This window comes from Vidua macroura, chromosome 7 (genome assembly GCF_024509145.1).
Source record: "Vidua macroura isolate BioBank_ID:100142 chromosome 7, ASM2450914v1, whole genome shotgun sequence".
Taxonomy (NCBI): Eukaryota; Metazoa; Chordata; class Aves; order Passeriformes; family Viduidae; genus Vidua; species Vidua macroura.
Window position 1 is genome coordinate 20,918,943 of NC_071577.1, and position 16,192 is coordinate 20,935,134.

Consider the following 16,192-nt stretch of genomic DNA (forward strand, 5'->3'; position numbering starts at 1 on the left):
TGGCTCTGGTCCTCCGGAGCTGTTTGCACAGGTAACTCGATCCTCCCCGCAGTCGCTGGGTTCAATTGTATTCGCACCGCCACTGAAGTCTCTTTAAACGCCAGCACACAGAGATCTTTATCTGCCTTTCCTGTGGAAACAATCACTGTCCGCTCAAAGACTTTCAAGAGTTGTAGGGCTTGAATTAGATCGGTTTCTTTGAAGGGATTAAAGTGCCAAGTCCTCTCCCACGGCTCCATATTGAGTCCTGGGGAGAAATAAAAGCTCGACCTCATGTAACACTACGCAGCAGTCATATCAAGCTCTTCCCATGTGCCAGGTAACTGCTTACCAGGCTGGCAACAGGAAGACAAGGGTCCCGCATCCAGCGCTTTTACCACGCATTGATGCATCGAGGTAAGGTTCGCCGCTGCTGCAGGACGCCGCGGCCCGGCAGCAGCTCCCGCCAGGGCGTGAGGTTGCGGGCGATAGAGCTCCCCATCCGCCTGCACGGGTGCGGGGTTCACGGGGTACGGCACCTCCATCGACCACACACGAACACCTCCCAGTACCGCCGATGAGCGATCCGCCGGGGGCTGCGCCACGTCAACACGGGACATGGCGACTAACGGGGAACCACAGCGAGCCCCGGCCGACAGCGCGGCCGAGAGGACACGCACACAGGCATTGCCCCGCGCACCCCCGCCCGCAGCCGTCGGGTGCCCCCCGCTCACTGCCAAACTCCAGCCGTGCCACTAGAGCCGCATCGGGGCAGGAGCGCACTTGTTGTCCCCTCGAGTCTAAACTGTAGCTGGGGCAGCCTGAGCCGAGGGAGAACCCCACGTGGGGAGCCTGATCCGCACCTCTGCTTCCTGGAGGAGCAATAACACGCTAGGCAAGCGAAACGGCGGCGCTCGCGCTTGCGTTGTCCCTAAACCCCTGTATCCCCAAACTTATGTCAAAGCCAGACATATGAGAAATGCCCGATTTAACCCCTACCTCGATTTTTAAAAATTCGTTTTATCTAGTAATTGCCAGATGGATACTCAGAACAACGTTTCTAAACGAAATGAAAGGGGATAGGTAGGTCAGGAGACACTGAACACCCCAAGGTTCCCTCCATTCTCTAAAGTACGGTATTTCCCCAGATATCTCGACGAACCAAAATGATTTGTCAAGTTGCAAAAGACTTAGTGGAAAACTGGATAAGTTTCTATACAGCTGCCACAGTACAAATGCTATAAATCTGCATCCAAGAAAGTACATTACCTAAAAATCGAGAATAATTTCTCATTTCTGGAAGAAACCAATGGGCTGAAAAATGAAACGTTGTCGTAATTTTCTGTACAAATAATTAGTGTTCAAACTCGGAGCATTTCAGTCTCCTGAAATGTATTCTTAATGAAGTGATGTTCTGAGTTGTCATTAAAAATGCAGGGCTGGAAGATCAAAGTACAATATTTATTTTAGAAATTTGTTTCAGTTATCAGGAGATACAGGTATCAAGGCCAAGTGTCAATTCAGTTACAGAAAGCACAATTTCCATGAGAAATGGGCTGCCGCTACGTCCTAGTGTAAAGCAAAGGGACACCAGAGATGAGTCGCAGCGCGGGAGGAGGCGCAGCGCCGGGGGGTTGGGGGCTGCTCCCGGTAGCGCAGCCGGGCCAGGGGCCGCTCGGACAGTGGCGCTGAAAAGCACAGCTCTGCGCGGAGCTTTGGCTCGCAGACCAAGGGGCCGGTCCCGACCGGCGGGGCTGTAGGGGCCGGAGCAGCTCTTGGGCCCACCAGGGAGGCAGCGGCAGCGCCGTCGACGCCGCGGGGAGCACGGCGGCCCGGATGCAAAGAGCCGGAGCCTGAATTGCTCCAGCACGGGACTGAGGGGCAAGGGGCTCCCAGAGCCCCGCTGCCTCCATGGGACCCTGCCTGCTACGGTGGGCGGCGAGACCCCTAACGCCCCCGGGGTCAGAGGGGCTCAGGCTACATTGGGCTGGATGGCTACTGTCGATTTAAACACAGTAGATGTAAATCACGAGTCACCATCACTGTTTCTTAGATAGGTGTCTTAAAAATCAGGATTTTTCAGATTCAGGTATCCCAGAGTGGCTGTACCACCATGCAAGGCTCTGTGGACCTTGGTTTGAATGCAGGTAGCATACTTGGAATAACAGCTGCTTGCTTGCCAGTGGTACCCTCCATAGTTTCTGCTGTGGCTCTGACTTTAGGGCTCCAAGTACCTCATCCTGGAGCCTACCCCAAAACCTGTCCCAGTGATGGCTCACACTGCCACTGCCAGTTCCTCTCATGACATTCACAGTCCCTCCAAAGTCATTTGCAGTCACCTGTCATGACCCCCCCCCCCCCCCCAGTCCCTCCTGTGATCACCCCGGTTCCTCAGCTCTTCCAGCACAGCCATGAACAACCCTGGAAGCCTGGATGGGCTCTGGCCACCTGGCTGTCCACAGCCTGGGGTTCCTGGGTTGCTTTCCATTAAATAGGAATTGTGACAAAGAATCAGAGACAGGATCATTTTAAAGTGAACAGCTGCATTAACATTCAGCCAAGCCTCCTAGTCAAGTTGTCCAAAAGAGGTGGCAAAATTTAAACCTGAAAAAGCTGTAATAAGCTTGCTCCAGAAGGCAGTGTCTTCACACCATCCCTCATTTATTTCTGGTTTAAAGATGTACTGGTGGTTTAAAGAGAAACCACCCATCCACAACAGCAAGAAGTTTCACCAGAAAGTAAATTACCCTAGGTATACAGTGTCAACCATGTGTGGATACACTGCCAACAGTTCTGAGTTATATGCCATTCATACTATTTTTATTTACTTCAGCATATTCACATTTTTACAGTACACAACATGACTGGCATAAGAAGAGGAATAACCAGTTCACATAGTGTAATTTGAACATCAGTAGATGAAAATAAAAAATATTAAAAATTGCTATAGTATCTCTTGCATTTTTTCTGTGCTTTAGGGAAAACCACAAAATCCTAGACAAGATTGGCACATATTAAGGCATATTTAGGATTTAAGGGCTTGCCTCAACATTTCCCAGTGTAGGTGTGGATTTGACAAAGATTAATAGAGGATTTCCCAAACTTCTGAAAGCTAAGCTGCCCTTTATGAGAAGTGGAACAAGTTTTATGCCTCACAAAGTTTTATGCCTCACAAACCTGTTGTCAAAGTTTTAAATATCGTCATGTATTCATCTTCTGCTCTGTCCTTGGCTGGCCCTTTGTGACTCTTCCTCCTGTCTTGGGGAACATTGGTGAACATTTTTGGATATACTTACTTCCCTTGCTTCCAAATTTTAAAAAAGAATCAGACTCTTAATCATAACAATATTGAAAGTGTTATTCTTGGCTCTGGTTGGAATGCCTGGGACACTTCTAGTTCAAGATGATAATGTCAAATTCTCTGGAAATGCTTTCTGCCTCTGGCATACATGGCTGCATTTTCGTCACAGCTCTAACAGCTAGAAATGGACTTCTACAAAATAGAAAGCAAGCCAAGACTCTGGTGAGCAGCTGAAAAGGATCTGCTGTGTGCATCCTGCTTGTTCTCTCCTTTGGGGAAACACTAGGTATAAAAAGCCTCTGTATTTTTGATGGAATGCATTTGTTTGGGGAAGACTGGATGGGAACTCATAATTTTATGACTACAGATACATATAGCTATTCTTTTTTTTTTTTTTAATTTATTTGCTTCCTCTTAACTACAGAAAGTATATTATCTAAAAACTTGGTCTCATAAGTAATTATAGTTACTTAGTATATTCATTGACAAATTAAACAGCTGTCTGTGTCTATACTGTGTTAGAACTGGAAACAGCACAAAGTTTATCCAGAAAGATCATTGTTCATACTGGATGATCACATGGTTGCCACATTGCTATGGATTTGGCTGAGTGGATTCATCCAACACTGTAAAAATACACCTGTTATTTAATGAACTCATGCTGTAATTTTAGAACCTTTTGGTAGAGAAAACAGTAAGTATTTTCTAATGGCAGTATTTTTCAATAGTTCAAGAAGCACTTTTGAAATAACCCACTCTTCAAGGACTACTGAACAAGAATGTATAAAAATGTCCATAATCTTTATCATAAAAGGCAAGAGCTCTATATAAACTCTTCAACAACTCCACTTTAGCTGGGGAAAAAAAATAGAGATATGAAGAAAAAGCCTAATAGTTGCATTGTGAGGGTCAAAACACGGACACAGATATGATAGATGACTGGCATTAAAGGTGTCTCCGGAAAGAGATACTGTCTTCACACTATGGGAGAGAATCTGAAGACCCTCTCTGTATAATGCTTTCAAGGTAGGTTTTTCCAGTTATACATACATATTAGTGAAATACATATTAACTATGACATAGGTGAGTACCCTCAACAGGGGGAGAGTTTTTGAACAGGACCTAGAAAAACTAGATTTCTAAATTGAGGTGTTTGTTTTTTTTAAATGCCAGTCTTCTTGACTGCCACCAGATGTTCAGGATCCCGTGAAAGATTGGGGAAAACTTAAATTACAATTCTGAAATGACTTATCTCTCCCTAGCTGAACACTGCTCTCATAGACTGGCAGAAAATTCTTTTCAGGAAAGCAGTGTACAGTATGTTTCTGTGTCATTTCAGAAATTGATGCCTTAAGTGGTGCAGAATAATACATACATAGTTAAATGCATAAATTACACGAACTACCCAAATATAAATTTCCCTCACTCCAATTCTGAAAATTAAAATACCATCAATAAAATTATTTCAAGTGTACACAATATTTTTATTATGCTTTCCATCTTCACAGAACTATAAAAAGGTGAAGTCATTCTAACCATACTCTTAGATGCTAGTCAGCTAGCCCCTCTTCTTTACAAGGGGAATGACCCTTGCCATACACACAACTGCTCCAGGCTTGAAAAGAGGAGCTCCTTGCCTCAATTCTGCACATAGTTTATGAGGCTGCTCCTCACCAAACACTTAAACAACTTGCCCCAGCTCAGCTGAAACCTCTGAAGTACTGGCTGAGGCATGTACCTTCTGCTGGCTGGCTAGCCATGCCAATCAAAGCAAACAACCCTAATCTGGGAATAAATCACATTTCACTTCAGTCTCCAATCAGCTCCTATTGCTCAGGGACAAACATCTTGACCAGCTGTTTGAGAACCCAGGACAAGATGAGGAGAAAGGATATTCTCCTCAAAGATGAGTGTGTCAGCATGGCCATGACTCACGAACCAGTCTAATGAACAGTATAATTTTTCTCACACTTCTGGAACCTCTGAGACCAAGGGAGAAAAAAGATAAATCTTCAAATGGTTACATATTTTGGCTTTTCTCCCTCAGTAAATCTCACATTCCCATTTTCCTACTACATGAAGAAAACTCGCATATTCTACTGGCATTGAGCTGAATCACATATTACATATGAAAGAAAGAAGAGTACATGGAAAAACACAGATACTGCAACAAAGTGAAAATGTATTAGTCTAAATTACCTAATTCTTATGCCTGGAAATAAGAATGAGACTATGATGCTGCAGTGCTGGCACTCCAATGCCCAAATGATATAGAAATCTCCAACTGAAAACCACTGACTGCTTCTTTGGAGGTCACATTAAACCACAAATAACTATTTTCCAAATTTTTTGTCTTAAAAAGAAGCTTGGAGAAAAATCCAAATGCCAAGTCATGCAATTTCATCTGTAATCAGACTAACTTTATAACATGCTGCCATTCTTATCAATGCACAAAAGTATGGGGCTGAAAAATAATATTCTGTCAAGATTCTTACAGAAGGAAGTGGAGTAGATGCCCAGAAAAACTGAATTGGGCTCCTGATTTACTACTTTTTTCTACTTCCATTGCTACACATGCTAAGTGTACTTGGCACACGGAGTGATTCAAAAAGAAGCTGCTCTGTAGTGCCAGTGATTCTCTTTAATGAGATACAGTTATCAGTTGATTTATGAATTTCTGCTGCCTGTTCTCATTAAGGGTAAGGTAATTTGCATTCTAGAAGTAACACTGTTTACAAGAGAACACAGTAATCAAAATCCCTCTAAATCAAGTTTTAGAAATGTACACAGTGAGGCTGAGGTAGTTCTAGCAATGTGCATAACTTTGTCCATTAAACTCTATTGCAAAGACTCAAGAGAAAGTGTTACATCTCCAGTTTTATCTAGTTTTCCAAATCAGTATAGCAACCATCTCAGGAATTTAATATGGGAAGAGACAAAATGAACTTTCTGCTTGAGCCTTCTGATACCCTGGTGACCTCCTCCTCCTCCTGGGAGATCCTATGCTGTTAATTTAGATACCATATGCCTCACTGGTCATCAATTCAACTGCTGCTCTCTATGTTGTAGCCTTCACAGAATCTTGATCACACTGCCTATAAAATGAATCATTTCCTCTACCTACTGTTGCTCTACCAGTCAGACAAGCTCCAGCTGATAAATATTTTCTTATAAATACTTAGAAATAGCACAGTCTAGTCCACTTTGTTCTTTCTTTTGGTATATGCTTCTCCACTATCATTTAGACACTATTTTCAGTGCTCCAAAGTAAAGCATCAACAACTGGAAGACAGCAGAAGAGGAATGTAGGAAAAACAGAGCTACACAGACTCTGAACTAACCCTGGTCAGATGTCTGAATGTAAGCCAGCATTTTGGGAGGGGTCAGAAGCAAAAGCCTAACTGTCTAGGTGGAGAGAAAAGGTAACCTCTAAGCAGACAGCACATCAGTGCTGAGACTGACTACAGAAGCTAAGAATGAGCATGGAATTACACATGTTAATGCTGGTGACACTGATTATGAGAATACCAAGATGAATGGAGCAGCTCAGCCTGAGCAATTGATTGAAGCTGTTTTCATCTCTGTGGGGTGTTCTTCAACATTTCGCTCTATGCAGCCATATACAGTCACCTCTGACACTCAGCTCATACATACATTCAACCTAGATAAGGCGTGGAAACTTTGTCTCCCCTTCCCTGCTCTCTCCTGCCACCAGCCAGAAAAGCAACTACACTGTTTCCCTTTCTTCTTTTTGTAAACTGTCAACTTGCCAAGTTTACCAGTGACAAGGTATGTAAGGATATACCAGCCAGGTGTGAGAGGAATATTCAGGATATTTTTCTGAGTAACAGGAGTGCATCTGCTGAGCGGAGTGGAAACATAGAAACAGGATCAACAAGCAAAATCTTGTGACATTCCTGAGTAAGAAGGTGGTCAAACTACAGTGAGTGTACTGGAAGGAGCTTTAGTCACTTTGAGCACATCATCTTTAAAGCATTTATCTTCACAACTCCTCTATAAAGATGTACTATGTTATTATAGCTCTTTTATCAGAGGCAACACAGGGGATCACATACCTTGTTCTATGTCATATATTAGCCCTACTGAAGAGCAGGGAGTTGGACTGATGAGCAGAAGCACACAACTTGGGACCAAATAATATGATGTTGCAACTTATTTCCCTTGCAAAATCTAAACTCCTTTCTACAGCACTCCCATAACCCTGATTTCACATCAGTCTCTTCTGACACTTGTACACTCTCTTAGCAACTTTTTCATTATGAGCAGTTGTTGATCTTTCAGACAGAGTAAAACCCACATAACCTTGGACATGCAGAGGGGCAACAATAAGACTGTGGAGGCAATGAAGAGACAAACATGCAGCATATGCAAATAAAGCTGTGTGAGCCAACACACCCACAACACCTATATTTCTACTCTTCCTGTTCCTGAACAGTGATGAGAGCATATGATAAGTAAAAAACCATAGCCCAACACCTTTGCTTTACACAGACAAATACACATTAGGTGGGCTATGCTTAACAACCAGATATGCTTCTACAACTCTAACACTGAACATACTGAGCAGAAATAACTAGATACTTGCTTACTTTTACAGGCCATCCTTTTTCTGCTTTAGCAAACTCTTCACCACAAGATTCTATCCAAGACACTAGTTTCACTTACCAATCATCAAAACAACCACTCTCAGTGGTGATGACCTCCCCTGAAGACAGATCTGCAAGCTTTGCTCCTGAAACAGCTTTGGGAACTAAGTAACGCTATCATCTCTATTTCCTTGATCTCACACGTGGAAGCAGTTAGAAGAGCTAATTTTCCTCCACCTTAAGTAGACCCTCTTTCTATGCCAGTTTTCTTTTCCCCTCAGTAAGTGTTCCACCAACTTTTTCCAGTGAATCCTTGTACTACTGTATATGATCAAACATAGTGAATCTGATGCTCTGCAAATACATGAGGCACAAACATACAACTATATTGCTGGATCAGCTAAGTTTTGGGTCACTGTTTTTTCCCTTACCAGCAACTCATTGATCCATGTTTGGCTGGTTCCCTCTAACAGTCTTACAGGCATTATTTATGAGGCAACCAGCATGTTCACATAATGGAAGTCTGGAGAGTACAAAAGGGGAATAGAAGTTTGGGCTATTTTTTGCTCTTGACCATTCAGAAGAATGTAGAGGATATGGACAATTATTTATGTCTATCCCTTGTTCAGCACCCTTCCTTGATGTCCTAAATTCAATCCAGGTTTTATTGTCCTTTACCAATACACGGTGATATACAAAGAACTAAATGAAGATCATAGGATATTGAGAAGAAGTTTGTGTTCCTGCCTCTCAAGAGTGCATGCGAGCTATTGGTAAACACAAATTTCCAGCTACTGATGAATTATTTTGTCAAAACCAAAACCAGTGTGATCTTAATGAAAGTACCCAGGTTTAGTCTGCCTGAGCAGACAGATTATGTATTTAATTGTAAAAGGGCTGTAAACATCTGAGATCTTTATATATGGAGAAAATAATAGTATCTATATTTAGATATTTGAGAGAAGCAAGGGTTTTTACAAGATTGAGCTGGAAAAATCAAAGTGATATATTTTGATCTTTGGGTATTTTTCTGATCTCTCTTGCTCTGCTTAATTTGAAGGTGAAAAATATATGTTAGCAATATCCATCTCTGCGCAGTTTGTCTAAAGAAACAAATAATTTCTTGCAATGTAATGAACCCCAGTTAAAGGAGAAAAGTAAGTTATTTTTAGACTACATCATTCTCACGATGAAGAAAAGAAAGAAAACAATCTCCTCAGATGAAAGATTACCACTATTTTTGCTTCAATATGCTTATAAAAATGATGGATAAATCAAAGAAAAGGTATTTCCATCACACCATCTAGTAGCATATTTATAGAGAAACACCAGGAGAAACATTTGCTGATAATATGTACTATACATCACTTATGATTTTTATCACCTGCTTTGTAGTCTATCTTTCAGAAGTCAAAATGACTAAATTTCTAGCATACTGAACAATTACTATTTTTAAAAATTAATAATTCCAGATTTTTTTTCTTGTGCTGACATTTTCTGCAAACTTATGACAGAAAACAATTTTTCCAAAGCTTACAGTAAGATATAAGATAATGATTATAAAATAATCCTTTAAAAACCTGAAAATGATGAAGTATTGCAGACCTAGGAATCAAAAATGGAAGATTTTTTTTTTCCTGATCTTTGAAAGAGGAATCAGGTCTCAAGAAACAGATTGCAGTATTACAGCAATTTCCCATTGTAGAAAAGGGACAAATTTTGTACCTGGAACATTTTACTTTTGTAATTTGAATTACTAGTCCATTTGTAATTATGTTCTAAACAAACCAATTTGCAGTTGCAGTAACTATACCAGTTGGCTTCTTAAGAAGCTTCTAAAGCATCTTAAAGTGGTTTTCTATTATAGGTATTACATACATTTTAAGACACTCTGCAACATGATTTAATGCTTTATTATAGTATATGATGAGAAAAATCTTCAAAATTTACTAAAGGTTGCCTCTACCATGAAACCTAATGGTTCATGTATTTTTTCTTCTTGTCTCATGTATCTTCCTCTCTTCTAAGTCTCTTTCATAGAAGTTTTCTACTCCATTGTTCCCAAGTCCATTAATTCCCTTATGAAAGACCATTAATACCTCTCTCCTTATGCCCATCCTTTGAAAGTCCTTTTCCAAGTGTCACCCAGAAATTGGATACAACAGAGATTAACACTGTAGGAAGCCACAAAGTGAAACAAGCAAGCTTTGCTCTCTCAGAAACAACAAATCATGTGCTCTCCATTTGGTTCCATGCAGCAGTTGGAAGAAGCAGTGAAGCTGGCACATTATCACTGCACTGTGGCAGAGACAATGAAGAATCCCCCTCTAATTCTTTTAACACAAAGGAAGAGAGAGAGAAAAACCACGACCATGTTTCCTGCAGGTTATGATTGAGCAGAAATGGCAACAGAAATTTCAGTAGGAAATACTAAAATTTCCCAAGAAAATATCTTATAGTCCCCAGAATATTGTCCATAGCTCAAAAATGCCTTAAAAGAAAGAAAAGTAGCCTTTAATGCAGTGGAATCAATACCTGTCATAAACACTGTATTTCCTTTGAATGTTTATATCACTTCTAGCCTGTCAGCAACATTTTCAAGTACTACATGTATGTACTTCTCTTATAATCAAAGGAAGGAAATACTTATATTCTCAGAACTTCCATGTGCAAATTTAAAAAAAGAATTAAAAAAGTAAGCTATAAACAGAACAGTGACTGGAATTTCTTTCTGAAAGCACTTTATTGAGTAACTAATGAGTTTCTAATAGAGAAAACTCTTCCAAACTGCTTATACTTAGCGGTTTAATAACACTTATGCTCACCTTCTTCAATTTTACTGTTGCACAAGGAGTCCAGAATGTTGTCCTTTTTGCCTCCTATTTTCTCCATAATTTGCAGATATACTCTAAAAGGCCATTGGGAATTTCCAGCTTAAGTGTAAAAACTGTGCAGATCTAGGTTCAACAAAGATAGCCATCTCTAACAATCTCAGCAAACACAACACAGCCGACAGCTGAATGTTACCAAAGGGGCCTGAGAAACAGGGCTTAACAATTTTGTATAAGATCACAAGTTCTCCACCAACACTTGAGCCACAGAAGAATGCTCATTAGCTGTTATGCTGTTATAAAAGTAAAATTGGTACGGTTTTGTGTTTCAGTGGAGGGCCTGAAAGGTACATAAAAGCAGATGCACACCAACACATCAGAGAGTAGTACAAATTCTTCAATTTAAATAATTTGCACTATTTTCTTCCTCTTGATAATATGAAATCATGATTTGTTTCAGTTAAAAACATTTTTTGCGCTATGTTTAATCATGTTCATATTTCTTTCTGTTTAGCCCCCACTAGTCTCTTTACATAGCATTCAGTATGATTTTATATTGTGAAGAAAAAAAACATTCTGTAGCTAGAGTTGTTTTGTCCCACTCTTGTTTTCTTTAATCTTTTGTTTGGTGCATGGAAAGATGCTAACATTTTTGTACTATCTTAACTGTAGTGATCCGGGAGCAAAGCAAATGAGATTTAGTAGATATGTTTCTGTTGTCATTATTAAACCTCATATGCTTTGCTATGTAGGCAACATGTTTTATTTCTCTTAACCTGAAAGAGGTTTCTGTCTTATTGTTGCAATTTATTAAGGGCAAACAATCTAGGGCTTATAATAGGCCTGTAGGCAGAACAAAGCCCTTGTCAAATGGAAGGGTTGGCTGCTCAGCTGGGTAGCATGTAAATGTGCAAAAAGAACTGTTCTGTTCAAAGACACTAGACATGCTTTTTAAATAAAGCATCTCATATAATTGAGAGTTGCCGTTTAAGTGTTGTGTTGGAAATGTTAATTTAAAAAAAATAATTTAATTGAAGAAATACAGTTGCACTAATTTTTTTTTTTTTTTGTAAACTCTCAAATAAAATCCCACATATCACTAAGGCTTTTATTAGAGGCCCAACATAGTATGTTTCTCAAACAGCTGTTTATTGTCATTTTATAACACTGTGTTATGCAAGTTCAGTGACTACCGTACTCACCTAGGCAGACAGTGTAAACCTAATCTTATCCAAAAGGTATTTTTCATTTTTAATATAGGAAATCACACTGCCTGTTTCTTTAATATAGTATCATGTTTCAAAAAGTAAGGCAGTTTCTCATGCTACAGTTCATTTAAAATTTCTCATTATGTGCCTCTTTGCAAGAGCTGAAATTAAAATGACAGATAAAGATAATAACATAATAGGCATTTTTTTTAATGCAACGGTCCACTTGGGCACAAGCAGTTCTTTTTTTTCTCTTCTGTTGAAATGTATAATCAGGACAGTATCATCAATTAGATTTTTCACTTTAACTTTCCATAATGCTTCCAGACTTCTCTATTTGGCAAAGACAATTGGGACAGATTTCTTTATTTTTTCCTCTGGCCTAAAACTCAAAACCCCCCACTTTCCAAACTGTTACCACCGAAGAGTTTATTAAATGGCTGAAAAAGACAGCTGGTCCCACCATCTGTTAAAAATTTTCAGGGGCCAAATGAAACAGGTTACACCTTTAGCCATGCCAAGTCTTCCAATACCCCCTCCCTCTCACAGCCTGTGGAGGGCTAATCTGAATTTCACGCTCTGATTTTGCTATTGCTAATGTCTGAGCTTCTTATATGTGCTTCTTGTAGTTGCTTATATTAGTTCTCTAGCAGTATCAAAAGCTCCCCTCTCCTTTCAACCTAGCTCATTTGCAATCAACGGAATCCTGGGTCTGCAGTCTCCTTTACAATAAGATACTGTACCTTGCAGGAAACCCACAGAGAACCTAATATCTTACTTTTTTGGAGCAACAGAGAAAACCAGGAGTACATTTCTGTTGTTTTGCAGCCACTTTTCTATAAATGCTAATGGAAGTAATTCAGATGTGCCAACAAAGACAGAATCTGCAACACACTGCAGGTGTGAGGAGGCTGAAACAAAAGGGATGCTAACCCTAATGGTATTTCTTGTCATTAACAATTCTTTGATGTTCATACTCGAGGCTCTCTTTTATCTTGCAGTTTTTCAGCCATCTTTGTTAACATGCAGCGCAACTAAACCTTTTTTTCCTTAACCTTTAAAGACATCTGCAAAATGTTTATGCTAAGTTAGTTTCCAGAGCATCTATCTTTAACACATATTGAAGTAAAATGAGATAAAGCTTGCAAGGTTATTACTAAAACATCAGTAAGTTCCTATCATTAAGTGAAAGGAACAGATCAATAAAAAGAAGCTCTTAATGTTACTTTAATAAGGATGAGTTTCTTGTAACAGGACTGGGGATTAACTTCAGTATAATAGAAGCAGTGTTTATAATATAGCAGCTATGTTGATAAGAACCAGTTTGTTTTACTTATACTCATTAAAAATTATTAAAAATATCTGTAAGTTCCCATATTAAAAAAGCATGTCACAATATAATATATTTAAAGACATTCTGATTTTCCAGAAGAGATTTCTCTACCACTAAGTGGGCAGTGGCATTCAGTCAAGGAGCTGTAGGTGGAGATTCTCCACATCCATCTGTCTTTCCATGACTTACAGATGGAAAAACACCGTTGTCTTTTAAAATGTTCAACTCAGTAGGATGACAGTAAAATGAAATGAGCAATCAAAGCGCACAAGATGCCAATCTGAGCTACTGCACAGCACTACTAGCAAACCCAGCATTTTGCTCTCATCCCATCGGTCATGTCCTGTTAGATCACATCCTATTTTATCACGGTCTGTTGCATTATTGTTGTAGCATGCTGGAATGTTAAATGAGTAACCTAATCAATCAATATCAATTTCCAATTGGAACTCAGCTGTAAATCTGTACTGAGTTGAAGATGCCAGAGATTGCAACACAAGTTACCGAAACTTAACAGTTTTATGAAGCCTCACAGGTTTTTTTCTTTCAAAACATAATTTCTAACAGGCCAATTTAATCAAATAAATCAAGTCTGTGTCTGCATTAAGTACAGCACTTACCTTTGAATTTGGATGTAAACTTCCATCAAGCTAATCCTACAGAATAAGAACTGAATGCTCATTCCTGGGGTAGTAGAAATTACAACATTAAAAGTTTCTGTTTTAAAGACTTTGCGATCTCAGTAAGAGCCATTTTGTCACAGAAGTCTTTACATAATCTCTCCAGTTGTGCAACTGTGTTAATTTATTGCTTATAACAGGGAGCAGCAGCAAAACCAAAAATCACTAAATAAACCATGTAACACAATTTTGTGGAAGTACCTTCTGCCCATTCCTTTCCCTTTGCTAGGGGCCCCAGTGTAGCCTCTCCATATCACAATTTCTCAGCTGTACTGTGATGCTGTACTCCAGAATCCAGCTTTCTGAGGGTCATTTACACCAGAACCTCTAGATTCTGCTACCCCTGTCCCAGCCTCAGCCATCTCCACCAGTGCATTAGACAGTATGGGACCCCCAGCTCTACTATTCCAGTTTTAGATAGGTCTTTGTCAAAGACTTGCCATGATCAGTAGCACAACAATTTTTGGAAACATTTGTGACAGGCTGGCCTGCCTCCCAGCACTGAATTCCAGTCCACCCAGTGGATGACATCCAGTCTTTATTGTGGTGATATTACTTCACTTAGAGATTGAGATGAGATTTTTCACTGGCAATGGATTAGAAATTGAGGCCTGGATCTTTTGCAGAAAAAAGCATGCATGTTGATCTACCTACTTGCCATCTCCATTTGCCAACTATATTATAAAATCCTAGTTAAATTATCAAAAAATAATATCCCTCTGCAATTTAACTAAAAAATAAGCCTGCCAAACAAAAGAAAGGGACTTATCTATTACTGGTCTGATCAATAATATGTAATCTGGTTTCTGAAAACATGACTCCAAGATATGCTTTGCACTTATCTGCTTCTATGTCCTTTAGCATCACAGTGTAAGAACTACAATTAACAGTTCCATGATTACAAAATGTATGTATTTACTGTTCTGTCTGACCTTGGATTTCTAGACATAATAAAATATATAATATCCAATAACTCTTGACAAATCTATTGAGTTAGGCATCAGCTAGTGTATTTAAAGACACAGGCTCTACTATTATGAATTGTCAACGTTCTCCTTTATCTGTTCCAGTGCTCATCACAAATGAGACACAAAACCTCTCACTGACTTCTGTAATCTTTAGCTCTGACCCAGAGGGCTGTTCCCTAGCCTTTGGTTTTCACAGCATCCTGTGCTACTTTTGTCAGTTTGGGAGAACTGCTTTGTTGTCAAGCAGAAACAGTTTCTGTTAAGAATGCTACAACTCCTCCTAGGGTGAGTACTGTTAAAGACAAGGTGTGTTATCGAAATGTACTTCTAGTGTTAACAACAAAACTGACATTACTTCTCACATTTTGTTGTCAGAGTCAAATGCAGGATGGGTAAGTTTAGTATGTGCCACGTCTCATATATCGGTACTAAAACCATCTACCCATTTCTCATAGGAGGATACTTTTGTACCATATGGCTTGATTTTCAATTGTATGCACTATATTTATCTGGTTAACCTGAAGACATTTAAAAATGCCAGTTTGGCTGTCTCTCCAAATTCTCTTTCTATTTTGAGGCAATAAAAAAAGGAATAAGAAATAAGAGTATGGTAGACTTGAGTTATTTATCTAATTGCTACCTATTTTACAACAAAAAAGCAATATTCCTTTATAATTGCAAATCATAGAACAGAAGGGTATAAACATTCAATTACAATTTTTTTCTAAAGGCGAAATTTTAAAATTGGGACTTAAATCCCATATTCACATCAATTTTTATATGGTGTAAAACAGATAGTAGCACCCAGTTTCACATAATTTATAGCCACATTTTATAAGCTTCTAAGTAACAAGTCCTTGGATAGTCTGATAGGGGCCACTTAAAAGACCTTCAACGGACAAAAGACCTTTCCACAACTCTTACAGTGTATGGGTGAGGGAGGTCAGGTTGAGGGCAAATTTAAGATGGTTGCAATTTACTCCTATTCTAAGGTCCCTTTATGTTACTAAAGTGATGTAAATGTTTAAGTCAGAAGCACATTTAAAATTACCAAATGAAAGGGGCTAATCTCCAAAAGCTCCCTGCCCGATTTTTTTTTTTGGCACAGAGACAAGTTTTTAAGCTGCCATAACTGAAAGGCAGAAATTGTCCTTAGCAAGAACCAGTTTCTAGTGCCATCAAGATCTACAGAAGAAATCTACTAAAATCCCTTGTTGAGCTTCATCCTTTTCTCTCCCATCTGCTGAGAACTGTTTAATATATTACACACTGTCTAAGAAATTTT

General features: G+C 39.4%; 1 protein-coding gene across 1 annotated transcript in view; it reads right to left on the bottom strand.

Moving 5' to 3' along the window:
* Positions 1-16,192, bottom strand: part of MYO3B (myosin IIIB) — a 226,599-nt gene that overhangs the window by 16,430 nt on the left and 193,977 nt on the right. The gene's annotated exons all lie outside the window — the stretch shown is intronic.